The 17,409-nt window shown below is 42.3% G+C and overlaps 1 protein-coding gene across 1 annotated transcript in view; it reads right to left on the minus strand.

Moving 5' to 3' along the window:
* The window catches only part of CCNY (cyclin Y), a 1,206,874-nt gene that overhangs the window by 346,462 nt on the left and 843,003 nt on the right, over window positions 1–17,409 (minus strand). The window lies entirely within an intron of this gene.

A 17,409-nucleotide genomic window follows, 5' to 3' on the forward strand; every position in this document is an offset into this window, starting at 1 on the left:
AATATCATCACCCTTGAGGAACTGATAAGGGATCAAATCATAATCCATGCTAAGGACCCATTGATCCAAGACAGACTATGGATGGTCTGAAATCCATCATTGCATGAGACAGTAGCGATAACGAAAAGGACAGAAAACAGTCAATTGTGCTCAAAGGAAATGAAGGCTAAGAAACAGGAAGCATCACAAAACGTCATACAGAGCAGCAGCAACAAGCTACCAATAGATGCAGAAGAACAGGGACTGGTGAACGCAATACACTCTAGAGAGAAGGCAGATGAAGGATCAAGCAAGTTTAACAAGACCAGGGGTTCAAGTCATGAAAATAAGGAGACCACAATAGAGGGATCCATCCTTACCTAAATAAAGGGATATTGCCTGAATCATCCAGGGAGAAGTCAGCTTCAGGTTCCACGATCGTAGGAAAGAGAGGCGTGTCCCACAGTTTGAAAATCGCTGCTCTAGTCTATGATATCGGAAGAAGTGGCTGTTGGGCTGCGTTGTGCTGCTCAAATGCCCTCTGGACTCTTGAACGCTGCAGCGCCGTCGGTAAGAGGAAGCCGTACTAGCCTGCTATTGTGACCATAACTTCAGCCACGAGTCACGAGTCAAGGTGATTTGACTGAGGACTTTCTTGTGCTGCTGTATGGTCTACGTCTAGAGCCACGGCTTCTGCCGAGGCTTGTTTATTTCTACACCTCACTGACCTTTTGAATCTACTTGCATGGTCCCTGCTTCTCTCTCTTGCAGTGCCGACTGTCTCCACCCCTCGCCTGCCACGCCTCCGTGCCACTTCATACTTCAGGGTCCGCGCGCATCGGAAGTGGGAATAAGTGGCTGTTGGGCTGTTCGGCTGGCGGGGGAAGGGGCAGGCAACTTTGGGTATATGCATTTAACTATATTTAACACGAACAGTCTGATACAGGGTAGTTCTGTGTATGCTTGAATTTTGAATCTTGAAATTTTGAACATGGGTAAAAAGAAACTACCAATTGTAATGAGACATCAGAGCGGATTTCTTTAACGCAGTTAGCACTAGACGTGCTAGTTTGGAGCGGGCTGCGGCTCTCCCTCTTCCCATTATCAGCGATGAGGAGGCGGCCATGCTGCAATGTGCACAGGATTGCTCACCCAATTGTAAAATCATAGAGGACCCTATAGATCCTTTGCAACCGCTCTTTGCTGACTTGGACGCATCTATGTCAAATTTAGGGAAGGCTGATACATTAGACAAGGAGGATGCTTTGGTAGAACCGAATGGAGTAAAAGACAGCAGTTTCTGTTATGACAATTTTGCTGACTCCCTATTCAATCCACTTATGGAAGAAGCCATATGTTGGATTCGGATGATATACACACAAATAACCTGGCCCCTATGGGAGTAGGCTCTGATTTTGTAGCAACTATGAGCATCTTCAATAGATTACTGCTGTCAGAAATGAGAAAACAGACTAGAGAATCTAGTCTCAGAATTTGGGAAGTTGCCACAGTATGTAACTGAGTCTTTTTCTGTGGCTATGAATAAAGAAACCACTATTATTCTGGCCACCATGCAAGGATTCTTTAGTGATAACTTTAGAAATACTATGAACAAATCCCCTCCTAATGATGAGATAATTACAATACCATCTACCTAAGATATAGAGAGGGGGGGGGTTATACCCTCATTGAAGTCCATAATGAATCACAGGAAGAGGGTTTGGGACATGATAAAGAAGTGAATAGCCCTATGACTATACCTTCTAAAGATGGTTTTGAGGTAAAAATATCAAAAAGGCAGAGTAAAAAAATGGCCAAACAAAAGAAAAAATGACAATAGTGTGGCCCGAAATAAAATGTCTCAAAAATGTATGAGAACACTGGACATGAAACAACTCACTTCAGACGGGGGTGATGTATCCTCTGAGTCTACTCTGACAAGTGTAAGCTTAGGGGTGAATGTATGGTCCTTGGCCATTGTACCTGGACAAATGAGTGATAAGGATTTTGTTCCAGGGGGTGCCTTCACCGAAGGGGAGAACACCCTGAGTGAGGCTCTGAAAAGAGAGTTGGATACCATGTTTCAAATGTTTAAAAGTTCTCACTCTTTAGACTCTGGGAAGGAGAAATGTGTCTGGGGGCAAAGGTTACCAGATGCTTGCAATGACAGTAACGTTCCTAAAGTAGCAATAATGTTACATCCTGTACAGGCTGGCTGTGTAGGGGGACTTCGGGACCCAATCAATGAAAAGCGACCCAAGGGGGTCACGTGGGGGGAAAAAATCTGAAGTTACTGTTAACACTGGCTTGGGTAACTGAGTGGAGAAGTAACGAAGAAGCTCGGAATGCTCACAAACACATGTCCGTTAATAATGATCCGAATGGGGTGTGTGAATCCTCTTTTTCTAATACTGATTGTGAAATAATTGCTGGCTCCGAGGGCATTGACGAGGAGGCAAAAGAGAATGACCTTAAGCGAGCAATTCTGAAGGTGCTGGGGGAGAACCAAGCTTTTATAAGTAATTTTACACTGGGAGCTACTCAACCAAGATTGGGAAGAGCTGGTCTTGCTGTAAAACTTACTGGGTGGGAATTTGACAACACGGGGCAGGTCTCTTGTAACCAGGATACTGACCTAAGACAACTAGCTTTTTCAGAAATCCCAGGCCTAATTCTTAAAGTTCCAGTTAACGACAGAGGCCACATATCCTTAAACAGACCAAACATCCTGTCATTATTGGCTACTATACCGGAGGTCAGTTTGATCACCTCTGCGGACATCACATTGGTCGATTTTATACACAGATTCAGATATGACTATGTAAGACTTGTCATTCCCTCTCCTTTGGTAAGGTCTCTGTTGTAAAAAGAGGTGGAACAGCTTCAAATACAAGGCTTTGACATTTTTTAATACAAATCTGCTGTGTCATCACAACAGAAACCCAAGTTGGTTGAAGTAGAGAAACGGGGATTCAATCAGGTTCATGCAACCTCGAAGGATGAATCTGAACTGAACAAGCAGGAATGGCGGTGGTTGGCTCTGACTCTGAGAGAATCTATTGACTGGCTCAGACAACTGGGCAAACCTCTCTAGCTATTGTCATAATCTCAGAGTTGTGAGCTGGAACTCACAAGGGTGTTTGAATCTTCTGAGCAATGAAAAACTAATGAGCTACCTAGCCCAGTTTGATCTTGTTCTTTTACAGGAGACCTGGTCAAGAGAGCAGTTGTGTTGGGAAGGTTTCATCGTGAGTACTGTATGTGCACATGGGTCCAACAAGGGTCGTCCCAAGGGTGGTTTATTCATAGCTGCCAAACAAGCAAGACATTTTTGTAAAATTGGGGAATGGTTCTGTGGTCACCACTTTCTTGTGAGAGCAAACAAAGTTCTTTCTTCTGTTCTTATTATTAATGTTTATTGGAACCCTAGTGAATTGACTGACCAACAACTTGGGAAAGAGCTGATCAAGCTGGGTACAATAGTTGAAACTTGGTCAGAGGCTAACTCTGGAGGCCAAATAATATTGGCAGGTGATTTAAACACCAACTGTCTATATGATCGACTTTTGGGCGAAGATGCGTTAGCAAATGCTGAATCACATTTACGGGTGGGTGGAAACAGCATCTTAGGGGGACGGTTGTGGATGCACTTTGCTGAATCTTTAGGGATTGCACTTCTACGAAATAACCGCTACACTTGGGGCGCTAGAGGTTTCAAATCAGTTATAGACTACATCTTTGTTTCATCTGGCATCTCTAGGTTTCTGTCCAATTTTGAAATTCTGGACTCTAGCACCAGTGATCACTGTTTTCTTACTTTTAAAATGGCAGTTGGACATCAAAGTTTTGGAACAAAGAAATATACACACGGGGTGATGTCGAACCAGCAGGGGAACAGAATTAAATGGTGCCATACAAAGAATGTTAAACTCACCTCTATAATGGTTAAAGAATATCTCTCCATGTCTGAGCTTTGCCGTGAGGATTGTTACTCAACCCATAACTTTTCTAACTACATTCAATTCACTATTGACAATTTGGTCTCTCGTCCACACAAGAAATTAAAACCAAATTTCTGTCAGACACCATAATGATTTAGTGGTCCATGCACGCAAGAACTTATATAGAAAGGAACTTAGACATGTAAAGAAAGTAGGCTTATCTCCACCAGAATATATGCTGGAGAAAAATAAAATCAAACAATCCTACAAAAACTGGCAAATTCAGTATAGAGTTTCTCGTATGCAACAGGATGGTGAAGTGATGTTGAAAGCCTTGCGTGGACATGGATGTATGAATTTTTGGTACCTAATCAATGACATTGAAAGACCGCAACTAGACATGGTGATGAATGTCATTGATGAGAATGTATGGTTGGGTCACTTTTCTAAATTATATACTGCCAATAAGGTACAGTCCAACATCAATATCTCTGAAAACCAGCTCTGGTCATTGAAGGCCACAGTGGAAGACATAACTGCTCTTATTACCAATTCAAAAAATTCGGGAGCTTGTCGACCTAACAATTTGTCCAACAAATTGCTGAAAATTGAACCAGTAATATGGTCAAAAATATTGTTTATATTATATGCTAATGTTCTAGAGAACAGGATTATTCCACACTCGTGGAAAGTTACTATTGTCATACCAGTTTTTAAGAAGGGTTCTCGTTTGTGTCCGTCTAGCTATAGGCCAATAGCAATTGCTGATCCAGAGTCGAAAATATTCTGTTCCTTGGTTCTAATTGAACTTCAAGAATGAATCAAAGAAAAATCCATCCTCGATGTGAAACAAATTGGTTTTAAAAAAAATATTGGAACAGATTGTGGCGGCCTTATATTAAAAACCCTAACAGCAAAATCTATGAAACAAGGGGAGAGACCACTTGTTGTGGCCTCGATGGATCTAAGCTCGGCTTTTGATCTCGTTGACAGGCAAATTCTATGGCTTAAGCCAAAAGATCTCGGAATTCCAGCTCATTTACTTGACATTCTTATTGCCCTTTATACGGACGCCAGGCTGAAGGTACGTCTAAACATGGAGGGCTTACTTTCTAGGGAAATTATTATTCCGAATGGTTTACGACAAGGGTGCATGTTGGCCCCTACTGTTTTTAACCTCTATGTATGTGGTGCCAACAATGCACTTTGCAGTAAGGGTTTGGTAAGTCCTAAATTGAACAATGTGTGCATAGCATGGATGGCATATGCGGCCGATTTTGTTCTTATGGATAGTACTAAAATTGGACTCCAAAGGCTACTTAAAGCTTTTGAAACATTTGTGAATGACCTAAATCTTAAAATCAACCCATCTAAAATGGTAATTGTCCATTTTGGCCATTTCAGCAAACGAGAGAATGCATTTACATGGGTTTGTCAAGGTAGGACGATTAAGGCACAACCGACATTCAAGTATCTGGGTTTTTCTGGGTTTTTATCTCTGGGTTGGAGACCGTTAAACTCATTAAATGCCAGTTGAAATTGAAAGCAGAAATAGCCATTAGACAATTGAAGGCCATTGATAATAAATACGGAAAATTCTCTATGGTCCCGTAAAGGGAATTTTGTGATAAAAAAATCATCCCTCGTCTAACTTACAGGACTGAATTATTCTTGTATGGTCTACATGAACATTTGTCTTTGATAGAAGGAAAAATATGGAGATCTGTCCTTTGGTTTTTGCCTAAATGTATACCACTAGAACTAATAAAATACGAATTGGGTCTGCAATCACTTTCCACCTATACCATTTGGAAAAGATTATGCCTATAGAAAAAATGGGAAACAGCTTTGGAAGATACTCTGTACGCATGTGCCTATCGTGAAATGACAAATCCTTTTATGTATGTGCTCAATGTTGAAACTATGAATTGCTTGAAGGAATTGGGTTTGTCAACAGTTTCCTTATGTAATAAGTGAAAATCACCCTTATGGTCTTTGATTGGAAAAAAACTAAAGGCAAAATCATGGAATCAAAACTTTATAAATTTGCCTGTTCCACTTGGAAATGGCAGCCTGTCATGGAAGGTTATTTGATTCAATATCTGTGCAAGCGCTTGCGTAATGATTTTATCCGTTTTCGTTTCAGCGTTCTATTAACTAATCAAATAATATGTATAAGAAACTGCAAATCTGAGCAAAATCCTTGGTGTCGTTTTTGTAATACGATTGGTGTAGTTGAAACACTACAACATATCCTGCTGGTATGACCTGAATTGAAGGCCCAAAGGTTAAAGTATTTTGCTAAATTCGTAACCTCAACACATGAAGTGAATAGAGATTTTATATGGTATAGAATGTTACACGATAATTGTACAAGTTTAAAAATGTGTGTGACAACATTTTTAAGAAATGTGTGTGCTTTGAGTTAAAGATGGAAAAGAGATCTTAGATCTACGGAAATGTATAGTGATTGTAATGGCCTTGATTTAATGAATAGCTTGTGCTTAGTTTTTAATTTGAATTTTGTATTTCTGTATCTGTTGAAATGTACTTGGGTTGTTGTGTCTTGTTTCATAGTTCGTATCCGTTTTGGCAATATTTTCACAAAACTGTTTTCTTGCTTTCTTTCTCTTGTTTCTATCTCTTTTAAAGTTATTGTAACGATTGATATTCTTTGTGATTTTGTAAAGGTTTATAAATAAACCAAAACAATAAATAAAAAAAATTTAAAAATTAAAAATAAGGAGACCAGGGGAAACTTCAAGAAGCCATGGACAACAAGTGACTATAAAATACAACCATCACAAAATAAAGATGGGGACAGATGCTTCAACTGTGGCAGGTTGGGGCACTACGCAAACTCTAGAATCTGTCCAGCAATCGGGCAGAAATGTGGAAATTGCAGAGTTAAAGGGCATTTTGCGGTCACATGTAGACGCAAGAAGAGAATATCAATAGTCCAAGATGAATATGATTCAGATGAGGAAAGAGTTATAGTGATACGCGAACCTCCTGGGGAAGAGTTAAAGTGCCCACGTTGTGAGGTTATCTTAAACAATTGGAAGGTAATGATTATAGACAGCTGTTCACCGCACACGATCATTAATAAAGGGACCTGGCAAAGATTGATGAGTGAAGGCCTAAGAAATACATTTAAAAAGCCAGACATAAAAAATCCAGGAGGCTATGAAGGATCGAAAATCCAGATAAAGGGTTGGTTCACCAGTATTGTGCAGTTCAAAGATCGTCAGGCACAGATAAAAGTGCATGTGGCAGAGAAAGGAGTGAATATAATTGGATGGAGAGACCAGGCGGCACTGAGGATCAGACTAGACCCGTGTGGAGAAGAACCCATTCTACTGGTAAAAAGCAGCAGTGAACAAAGTAAGAAAGGAAATGAGGTTCCGGGAGATGTCTTCCAAAAAAAGTTGGGATTGCTTAAGAATTTTATGCACAGGATAAAGTTGAAGAGAGACGCAGTGCCAGGGGCTCACAAGAGAGCCAGGCCTATACCTATTGCTTTAATTGATAAAAGTGAACAAGAACTACAGAGACTCGAAGGTGAAGATATCATAGAACGAGCTGAATCATCAAAATGGATAAGCCCTATTGTAGTAGCGTTGAAGAAAAGTGGCGAATTAAGAATATGGGCCTCATTACAAGTAGGGCGCCAAGGGATACCGGGCATCGGAAATGACACCGGTGCCGGTAATCCCTTTGCGCCCTACTACGAGTTCCCTTTGCGGGTCCTTCCTGAACGCCTGCTTTTAGCAGGCGTTAACGACGGGACCCACAAAGGGACACCGAGGTCAATAACGGTACCGCAATTTGCGGTACCGTTATTGCCGCCTTCTCCATTCCCATTGAGCCCTATGGGGGCTCAAATCGGAATGGGGAATGGCCCTGGTGAATAGGGAATTACCGGTCCCTCTGACCTCGGAATGGACCGGTAATTACTCCATTCACCAGGCCAGAGTCAGATCGATTTTGGGGGCGGCCATGCCGCAAATAGTGGCGTGGTTACCTCTAAAGTTGGAATGAGGGCCTATGTGTGGATTTAAGGGATGTGAATAAGAATATCATTGTAGATGTGTACCCACTTCCCATAATTTCTGAAATGTTAAACTGCATTGAAGGTGCAGACACTTTTACTACACAGGATCTGTCCAATGCTTATCAGATTGTGTTAACAGAGGACTGCAGAGACATTACAGCATTCATCACACCTTTTGGGCTGTATCGTTATAATCGGATGCCTTTTGGACTAGCGTCGGCAGAAGTTGTGTTGCAGAGAACTATGGCACACATATTGAAGGGACTCTAGTATACCAAGATGATATTATTGTTTTTGGGAAAGGTGCTGAGGAACTTGATTGCAGGTTGAATGATGTACTTGGAAGATTTAGAGCAAAAGGAATGACTGTTGAGAAACAAAAGTGCAAATTTAAAGTTGGTGAAGTGGAATATTTGGGACATGTAGTGAATGGGAAAGGGTGATCCGATCAACAAAGACAAGTTGAGATCGTTTTTGGGATTATGCGAGTATTACAATAGATTGTACAGGTCTTTGCTAGTGTCACCGAAACTTTGAGAAGGTTGATGAAGAAAGATGTGAAGTTTACGTGGGATGAACAATATAAAAATGCAGCTAAATTCATCAAGGACAGTATTAGTGAGACAGCAGAATTAGGGATATTTGTTTTTGGCAGACGAACAAAACTAACAGTTGATGCCAGTGGATCTGGCCTTGGGGCTGTGTTATCACAAATCTCAGACTTAGGATAAGAGAAAATCATAAGTCACGCATCTCGAGCAATCACTGATACAGAAAGTAGATATTCTGTTATTGAAAGGGAAATGTTAGCCTGTGTGTGGGCGATTGGATATTTTAGGAAATCTCTGTGGGGAAGCAAATTAGTGGTTCAGACTGATCATAAGCCGTTACTAGAGGTGTTATCCGTAAAAGGCATGCGTAAGGCGTCTCCAAGATTCGCCAAACTGAGTCTTAAATTACAAGATAACAATTTTATTGTGATGTATGTCCCAGGAAAGAGGAATATTGTAGCAGATTTTTTGTCAAGGTTACCTTTAATGGATTCCAGTAGCGAGACAAATGAGGAGATGGAAGTGGCAGCAACAGTATTTGAAGTGACCTCTAGGGAGGAATGGTTAAAGGAAATGAGGAAAGATCAGGTTTTATCTAAGGTTATTGACTATACCAGGTCTGGATGGTCTGAAAAAAGAAAGTTAGATGAAGAGTGCCTAAAATATTGGGAAATGAGAGATGAGTATTCTATAGATGGTTAATTGTTGGTAAGGGGACACAGATTGATTCCTCCTTTTACACTACGGTTGGAATTAATTAGCAAGGCACATCAGGGACATCCCGGCATTTCAGGCACAAAAGTAAATGTGAGGATCAACTATTGGTGGCCAGGAGTAGATTTAGCAGTTGAAAGATTTGTGAGAGATTGTTGGCCGTGCCAGAAAAGTGATAAAAGTTGCAAAGGTTTCAGGAATATACCTATCAAATTACCTAATGTAGAGTGCCCATGGGAAACATTGGGGATTGACATAGTAGGACCATATGGAGACTTCATGCAAGGAAAAACATTTATAATAGTATTAGTGGATTACTATTCCAAATGGATGGAGGTAAAACTAGTGGGTAAGACTGACTCTGCTGAAATAACTCAATTCCATTTACAGGTTTTCAGAAGGGAAGGTTTTCCTAAGTCCATGGTGAGTTACAATGGGATACAGTTTCAAAGCAAAGAAATGATGGAATTTGCTAGACATTTAGGAATTGAATGGAGATTTGTCTTTGTAGCATCCCCAAACCAATGGGATGGTCGAGAGATGCAATAGAGTTATAGTAGAAACTATAGAACTAGCTATGAGAAACATGTCTGTTGAAGAAGCTCTTAGGGATAGAGTTTGGAGCAGCAGGATCTCAATCAGAAGGGAATCGGGCAAATCTCCTTTTGAGTTGATGAGAGGTAGAGTTCCCAACACTTTATTAAACCCTGGTTGGGTTAATTATAGAGGGTCTAGGCACTTAACAAGAAGGATACTGAGTGGTTCCAAGAAAATAGTTTGAAAATTGTCCCAGGTGAACTTATAAGAATAAAGAAAAGGTGTGTGGTTAGAAAAGGAGAATCCAGAAATTCTGACCCGGTAAGGTTCACCGAAGTGTTTGTGCGAGCGGTCAAAATTCAAGATGGTACTGTTTGGAACATGGACCGAGTCAGTATGTGGAGGTGGGCAGGTGGTGACACTAATGGCAGAGTGCAGGTAAAAAGAGAATGGAGATTGACTTGTATGATGATGTTCATTTTGATATAAATAATCAAGGGGCATCAAGGAGAGGGGATGTGGATGATATGGTGGATAATGGAGGTGATGTTCTTGACAGAGAAGGATAAATGGATAATAGAGGTGATGTTCTTGACAGAGAAGGATAAACACAAAATGTTAGGGGATGTGATGAAAGTACACACATGTTCCATAATGATTCTTTTCTGCAAAGGGGAAGAGCCAAGAAACCTCCAGTGTGGTCAAAAGATTACATAATGAACTAACTTTATTTAGTTGTAGGTCAATGTTTTATTTTTGTGTATATTTTCTGCTGTAAATATGTTGAATTCTTTCCTATTTTTTGTTTCTCCATATTTTGTGGTTTTTATTATATTATTGTTCTTGTGTTATTGTAAAGGGGTGGTGGTGTTGTATTCAGGGACTGCAGGCCTGCAGTCTTTTGTTCAATGTTCTATTAGGTATTGCTTGCATCCGCGTGTTGGTGAATGTTGAGGTTTGAATGAGGGAAGGCTCAAGGATGAAGTGGAGAGAAGTGAGTGAGGCGCATGCAAGCAGGACGCTGGGTAATTTACAAATAAACTTACCTGTGCCTCTAAGGAGACTCGCATTGGTTTATTATCACAAAAAACATTCACATCGTCCATTTTTAGGTGCCCCCCCACACACTTTTGACTGTGGCCACTTCTGTGCCCACGCCCTAAAATTGATTCCTAGAGATGCCACAGAGTATAAAAGACAAATAACATTAAAATACGCAAATTGTGGCTGTGTATCTCTTACATTGAAAGCCACCCCAACAATTACTATTTCTTGATGATGTATTCCCCTGCTGTGATGTTGGGTCTACCATTCAAAAATGTTGCTCGAGGAACAGCAGCTTTGCAAGGGGCCGCTGCCCGCAAGGTCACGCTGTGCCTTTTCCTCCCCCTTATTCCCCAACTTCCACTATGGGCCCTTTGCGCCACTTCCACCTCACTCGGTTCACTTACCCGCCCCCTCGCTTTCCCTTACACCATCATCTGCAGGGTGACAAGCAGATGCAGCGTGCACTGCTGAGCGCCTGCCTCCTCACAATGCTCTCTTGTGCATCAGGCTTCTCCATAGCAGCCTGCAGCCCGCACACAGTGACGTCACACCTATGACTAGTCCTATTCCATTGGCTTGATATCACAGAAGGGAAATATGTCTTTTTATCTGCCTCTCTCGAGTCTCCTCTAATGCTAAGTGAGTACACAATGCACACTTACAAAGCCCAAGCAATGCTCAACAGCAGATCTGTCAAGACAGCGCTCGCAGGTTTGACCAAGAATACACCTACAGCTCTTGCACTCTCAGTGAGCACTCAGAAAGTGTCCTTATCTGTGATGTCTTATACTGAGCATGACCTTTCTTAGTGAGAGTTCTAACTCATTGTGCAGTTGCTAGCTCACCTTAGCATGCTCTCCACCCAGTTTGGTGGTTGCATCACACGAAAACCAGAAGTCACAGTACTAGGGAATGCAAACCCCAAATGTCTAGTCCACAAGATTACAAGTGTGAGAGTAATATATTAACTCTATGTGACATTACTAGTCACTAGTAACACACATTGATACTTACCTTCACTGGTGGTGTGATGTGCAGTTCCTGCATCAGTCTGTTGAGTTGACAATCAGTAAGCTAGTGTATCTTCAAACATCTTACAAAGAGAGGGGATGTCTTGGCGGACTGGTGCTAGAGATCGCACTGACTCAGTTGAGGTCAGCATGGTGAATCAGCCGAAAGACTGCTTCCTGGACGTACTTTGGCGTACCACCCATCCTCTAGAAACATACATTTTCAACAGATATTTATAGGCCGCGAATGGATCTTGTGAGTAAAACAATCTAAAACAGTGACACCCTGATCTTCGAGGGGCTTCAGTACTACGTCTGTAACACAGACAAGTATCTTTGCTTCTTTAATATTCTCCCATTATTTATAATTTGTATATTGGATCTTTACTACAATTGAAAATGCAGATATTGATAACATAAATGACAGAAGATACATCAACAAAAAGAGTAGAAGGTAGACAGTTGTAATTGTAAACCTAAGAAAAGGAACAAGAACAAATGAGCATCTGATTGCAGGCACATTTTTGAGCTATAGATGAAGGGCGATGAGAACGGGAAACATATCTCATCAATGTTTGGCTCTTGCCCATCTATTGCTTAGGGACGTCATCTCACCAACATGCCAGGGGTAGCGGAAGCGACATCACACAACCCATGACCTCCTGATGATATCACAAGAAGTGATGTCATTTGACCCCGCTCCAAGTGATATCACAGCAAGTGGTGGCACACAATCTTTCACCATTTGACATCACAGGAAGTGGCATCTGCTTTTATACACAACTCGAACAGCATATTGCACAACACTTCTGCCTTTAGAACACAGCTACATTTCATGAAAGAATTCCAATTATAGCTACACACTTGACTATCCTCTTGCATAGCCCCTTGTAGACTATCTCTAAAGTCTGCCTCTCTCCACATACAAACTAGACATGGGTGGCTAGCAGGGATTTGGCCACCCCTTTATATCATCGTATTGGCTATAATGAATGTACACATGCATACTAGCATCGCCTCAAATTTCCCATACCTTTGACTTCGGTCCCCCTAGAGGGCTACAGCGTGTTGTAACCATACCAATGTTGAATGGTGCTATATAAATGACACGTTACATTACATTGCATAGCATCGTCCCATGTGCAACTCTTCGCCCCTACAACTGGACAGGATTTTGTAGGGAACCACAAGTTTGGTGAACTACCAGGCTGCACCCAACCCGTGAGGGCCCCCAAAGCGCTTCACAAAAGCTGAGGAGCAAGGTTGGGATACACAGTGATTCAGTAAGCACTGACATGTTTTGAGTTTATGCATCTTTTTAAAAAGGATGAGGATTCTCTGACTGCATTCCACTGTAGAGATGCTGTTGTGAGGCCCAGGATGGTTTGGGATCATTTAGGTCTCCTCTGAAAAGGCTCTCTGTCAGACATTTGCCCATGGGACAATGGCAAGGGATATTCCATCATTTGAGAGGGGACACAGCATCATTCAAATGAGGGAACTCCCACATCTGAATGATGATTTCAGTATTGCAGAAAGGGTGTTTGATCCACTTCCGTAATAGCAAAGGGCAGCCTGTGCAATCCAAACTGCACTGTGTGCTAATTGCAAAGAAGCTGAAGATTTTTCAATGAGCGCTCAGAAAGGTTGGGACTCTTCACAGAATAGATAACAACCAACCACTTGATTCTTCCGATAAATTCTGGGGACAAATATATAGGGATGGATGTCTGACCAGCACAATGCTTTCCCATGTGCTCATTCGTGGAACCTCTGCACGGCCCTCAGGATGTTTTTCATCCTCATTATGCAATAATGCTCCTCCTACACCAGGAAGATGCCATCAGGCACTTTGTAGTTTTTCTCTGCTGGCGAGTTTATCATTAGAAGCTTACATGATACGCATGAGCAGTGCACACTATAAGGGCAAGGGACATGACAATAGAGCAAATAATTATTCTCAGTTTCCATCTAACTTACTTCTCTTATCTTCTTTGGCATTTCTATTATGACCTGCATCATCCACTGGCCTAATCTAATCTACTTTCTTCTTTAATTTCAGTGTCCAGAGAAAGATGGTTTCTAGACATCTCTTCTTGGTAAAGAAAAAGGGAATAAGATCTTTATGTCACATGCTTTGTGACAGATTAAGAGAGGCCCCCATTGACAAGATTGCATTATTTTTCTGTGTTCATCGGACAGCTCATCCTATCAGGTCTCATCACGTTTTCTAGGTTGTCTCTGAACCGCCAAATGGCTACTCTGTCCATCCCACCTACCACCCCATTGCTGAATGCTGCTCTTAAACAGTGGATGCTTCCATCCCCATGCTTCATCTGTACAGCCATGTGCTTAGACAATGACTGCATTTCTCCTGTACCAGAAATCTATGCCAATTCCAAATAAAGCATATGCCCGCGCATTGCATGTGTCCACATGTCCTACTACAAACCCCTGAATATATCTTCAGACCATTGCAGGGGTCTCTCTACCTCCTCTTTGTGGAGGGGGAGGTGCATGTTGGCATGAAGAAATTACAGATTTATGACAGTGATGGAAAGATCCATCTTTTAGCAACAAAGCATGAGAATAGAGCAGTAGCCCACTCACCCGTCGCCAAGATCTAGTGGCTTCATTTGATATCATGTGCTGCATGTAGGGTGGCTGGAAGGAGGCCCCAACTACTGGCAATGCCACCCTGTGAACAACCTCAAACAACCCGAGGCCTAAGGCCCAAAGCTCAAGGGCCCTAATGTCTGTGCCCAGTGCCCATCCTGCATGAGAAGGGCAGGAGCCCCCTCTTTGCCCACTCTGCTGGAGCAGCTGTACCTCTGTCATGCCGAAGCCCGTCGCTGCAGGAGCAGCTAGACCTCTGCTCCCACCGAAGCCCATCACTGCAGTAGCAGCTAGACCTTTGCTCCCAATTGAGCATCGAGACGCAACTATGAAGAACTGGCCCAGTCGCCAAGATACCCTAGCATCTACTCCTGCTGGAAGAAGTGCCCTGCATTGTGCCTTGCCGTAAGAAGCACCATTCTGCCCCATTTTTGCACCAAACACCATGTGGAGGCTCTCACTCCGTGGTTGATTCCATACCTTTCATTAAGATGGCCGCCTCTGCGACGTGCAGTTTTGTTTAGCTCTGCTGCCTAGCAACAGGAACTTACAAATCATATTATCCTATTAGAGTCTTCTGGAAGCCAGCCCCCATGCCTAAGGCCCACAGCTCAAGGCCCCTCCTGTCCGTGGCGCCAAAGCCGCAAGGCCGTTTGCTGGCTCTGCCCCACCAGCTGCCTCTGACATTACATGCGATGAACTTTCGCTAATGAAGTCCACAAACGCATGTCTCAACTACCTTAAAGATACGCACCAAGTGACTTACTACCAACAGATTTTCCTGTAACTATAATATGGTACGTGGACCTGATGACCTTTATGTTTCAACTTTCAACATTGACCTTTATGTTTCAACTTTCAACATCACCTGCCATGCTCCGAACGGTGAGTCTCTCTCACCTAGCTAATCTATCACTCTCACAATGAAACTTAACAATCACTAGCACTCTCCCCTTTACCTGACCCATGCCCTGTCCATCTGCCAGCCTTTGCCCTTATGCAGTGTATTGTTTGATACTGGTCCCATATACATCATTACTATTACTAGCTAACACACGTCCTGCTACCTGCAACTTCCACATGATAACCTCTACCTACGTTGCAACCCTGATCATCTAATAGCTATACTTATTTAGTATATGCCTTGCTCAAGCCATTGCTCTGCATACTATTTAATTTGATGGATATCGCTCCCCCCGAGACCACTGCACTGAGGTACGCAGCATATCTTTCATTGTCCATTATCTAACTGCTGCTACCAAGACTTATAACCCCCACTTCCAATCTCGACTCTGGCAGCCAACGCAAAGCCCCTTAGATTGACAAGCGCATGCCTGCTAGTCATTGCAAAGCTCCTTAGCTTGACGATCGTACGCCTGCCTTAATTCAGTCATATATCTCGGCAGCTACCCTCATTGTCAGCCTACTAAATTATATGTCCAACTCATAACAGGCTTGGTATTGGTCTCCCAGTCTACCCTACTAGAGCCATATACTTGAGCCCATTGAAGTATCCTGCCCTCCACCTGTTTGCTGTATCTTAAACTTAAAACCACCCTCTGTGCAATATGCCAGTCACTGCTCCTTATTAGACTGTATGAATATTACTCTCTGACTTATATCCATGCAACCACTTTCATTGTCAACCTATCAAACATCAGTCCAGCACGTACAATGTTAGGCATAGTATGATTCTCAGTCAGGCATCATCACACGATTGAGTTTGATGGAGTATATTAACTACTGTCCCTCATCTGACTGCTGTACCTTTAACCCAACCATGCTTTCCGCAATATGCTAGTCAAATGTAATATGCTAGTCATGCTTTCTGTAATATGCTAGTCAATGTAAAAAACTTTTGTTAGTCGACTGTATGAATGCTTTTACATGAGACATATATACAGTTACTACCTTATTAGACTACTGACAAATTGCTAGTCATTTCTATGCACAGCCTTAGACATACCCTTAACCGGCCAGCGTTAACATTTACCACCTTGGCCATTGTGACCACACTGCTCCTGCTCACCTCATTCACCACTGCAAGTATTCAGAAACATGCATCTCTAAAATCCTCCGCATGATCATGCTACCTTAACTAGCAAGACCAGTATCTCCATCTCCACTTCATCACCCCACCACAACACCGTAGTGCCTACCAAATTCCTGCCACCCTGGCCATCTCAGCCTCCCAAACGCAACTCCACTGCTATGACATTAGTAAATAATGCCAATCATCTCACGCCTATCCAATGGATCCAACGTTATGCCTCTCAACCTGTCCCCAACCAACCATTTTCCACGTCACTCTGTAATCTGGGACTAGGATCTAGACTCAAACAGTCCTACCGACCAGTGTCTAACCATAAATCCCCAATCAGCACGAAGACCACATCTGCCAAGAAAAAGACTTTGAAGCCAAACAAGACACAACCCACTCTGGCAATACCTTAGAGCTTCCGAGCAAATCCAGCAATTCCAGCTCGCCTATCAAAGGAGCACTTATCAATGCTAGATCTCTAACAGAACACGCGGTAGACGTTGCTGACCTCATTATTTCCAATCAGTTAGACTTCCTAGCCATAACAGAGACCTGGCTGCATTCGGCTGCCGGATCCTCACTATCGCTAGTCATTATAGATAATTACACAATCACAAGACTTGACAGAGAATCGTCTAAAGGAGGTGGAGAAGCTGTAATTTCTAAGACTCACCTGGGCATAAGAGCTTTGCTTCACCTTCCATTCCCTTTAGCTGAACTCCTTTCTTTAAAGGTCCCACTCTCAGCCTCACGCACTCTAAAAAATAATCTCGATATAGACCTCCAGGGCCAATATCCACTTTCGAAGAAGATATTTTACAACTCCTCATCAATAACACTAAACCAAGTTCACAAATCATGCTACTTGGTGATTTTAACTTAGGCCTCCTAGACACTACCGATGACTCAGCTAAAACTA

Source organism: Ambystoma mexicanum, chromosome 2q, assembly GCF_040938575.1.
Source record: "Ambystoma mexicanum isolate Mex_15411 chromosome 2q, UKY_AmexF1_1, whole genome shotgun sequence".
NCBI lineage: Eukaryota > Metazoa > Chordata > Amphibia > Caudata > Ambystomatidae > Ambystoma > Ambystoma mexicanum.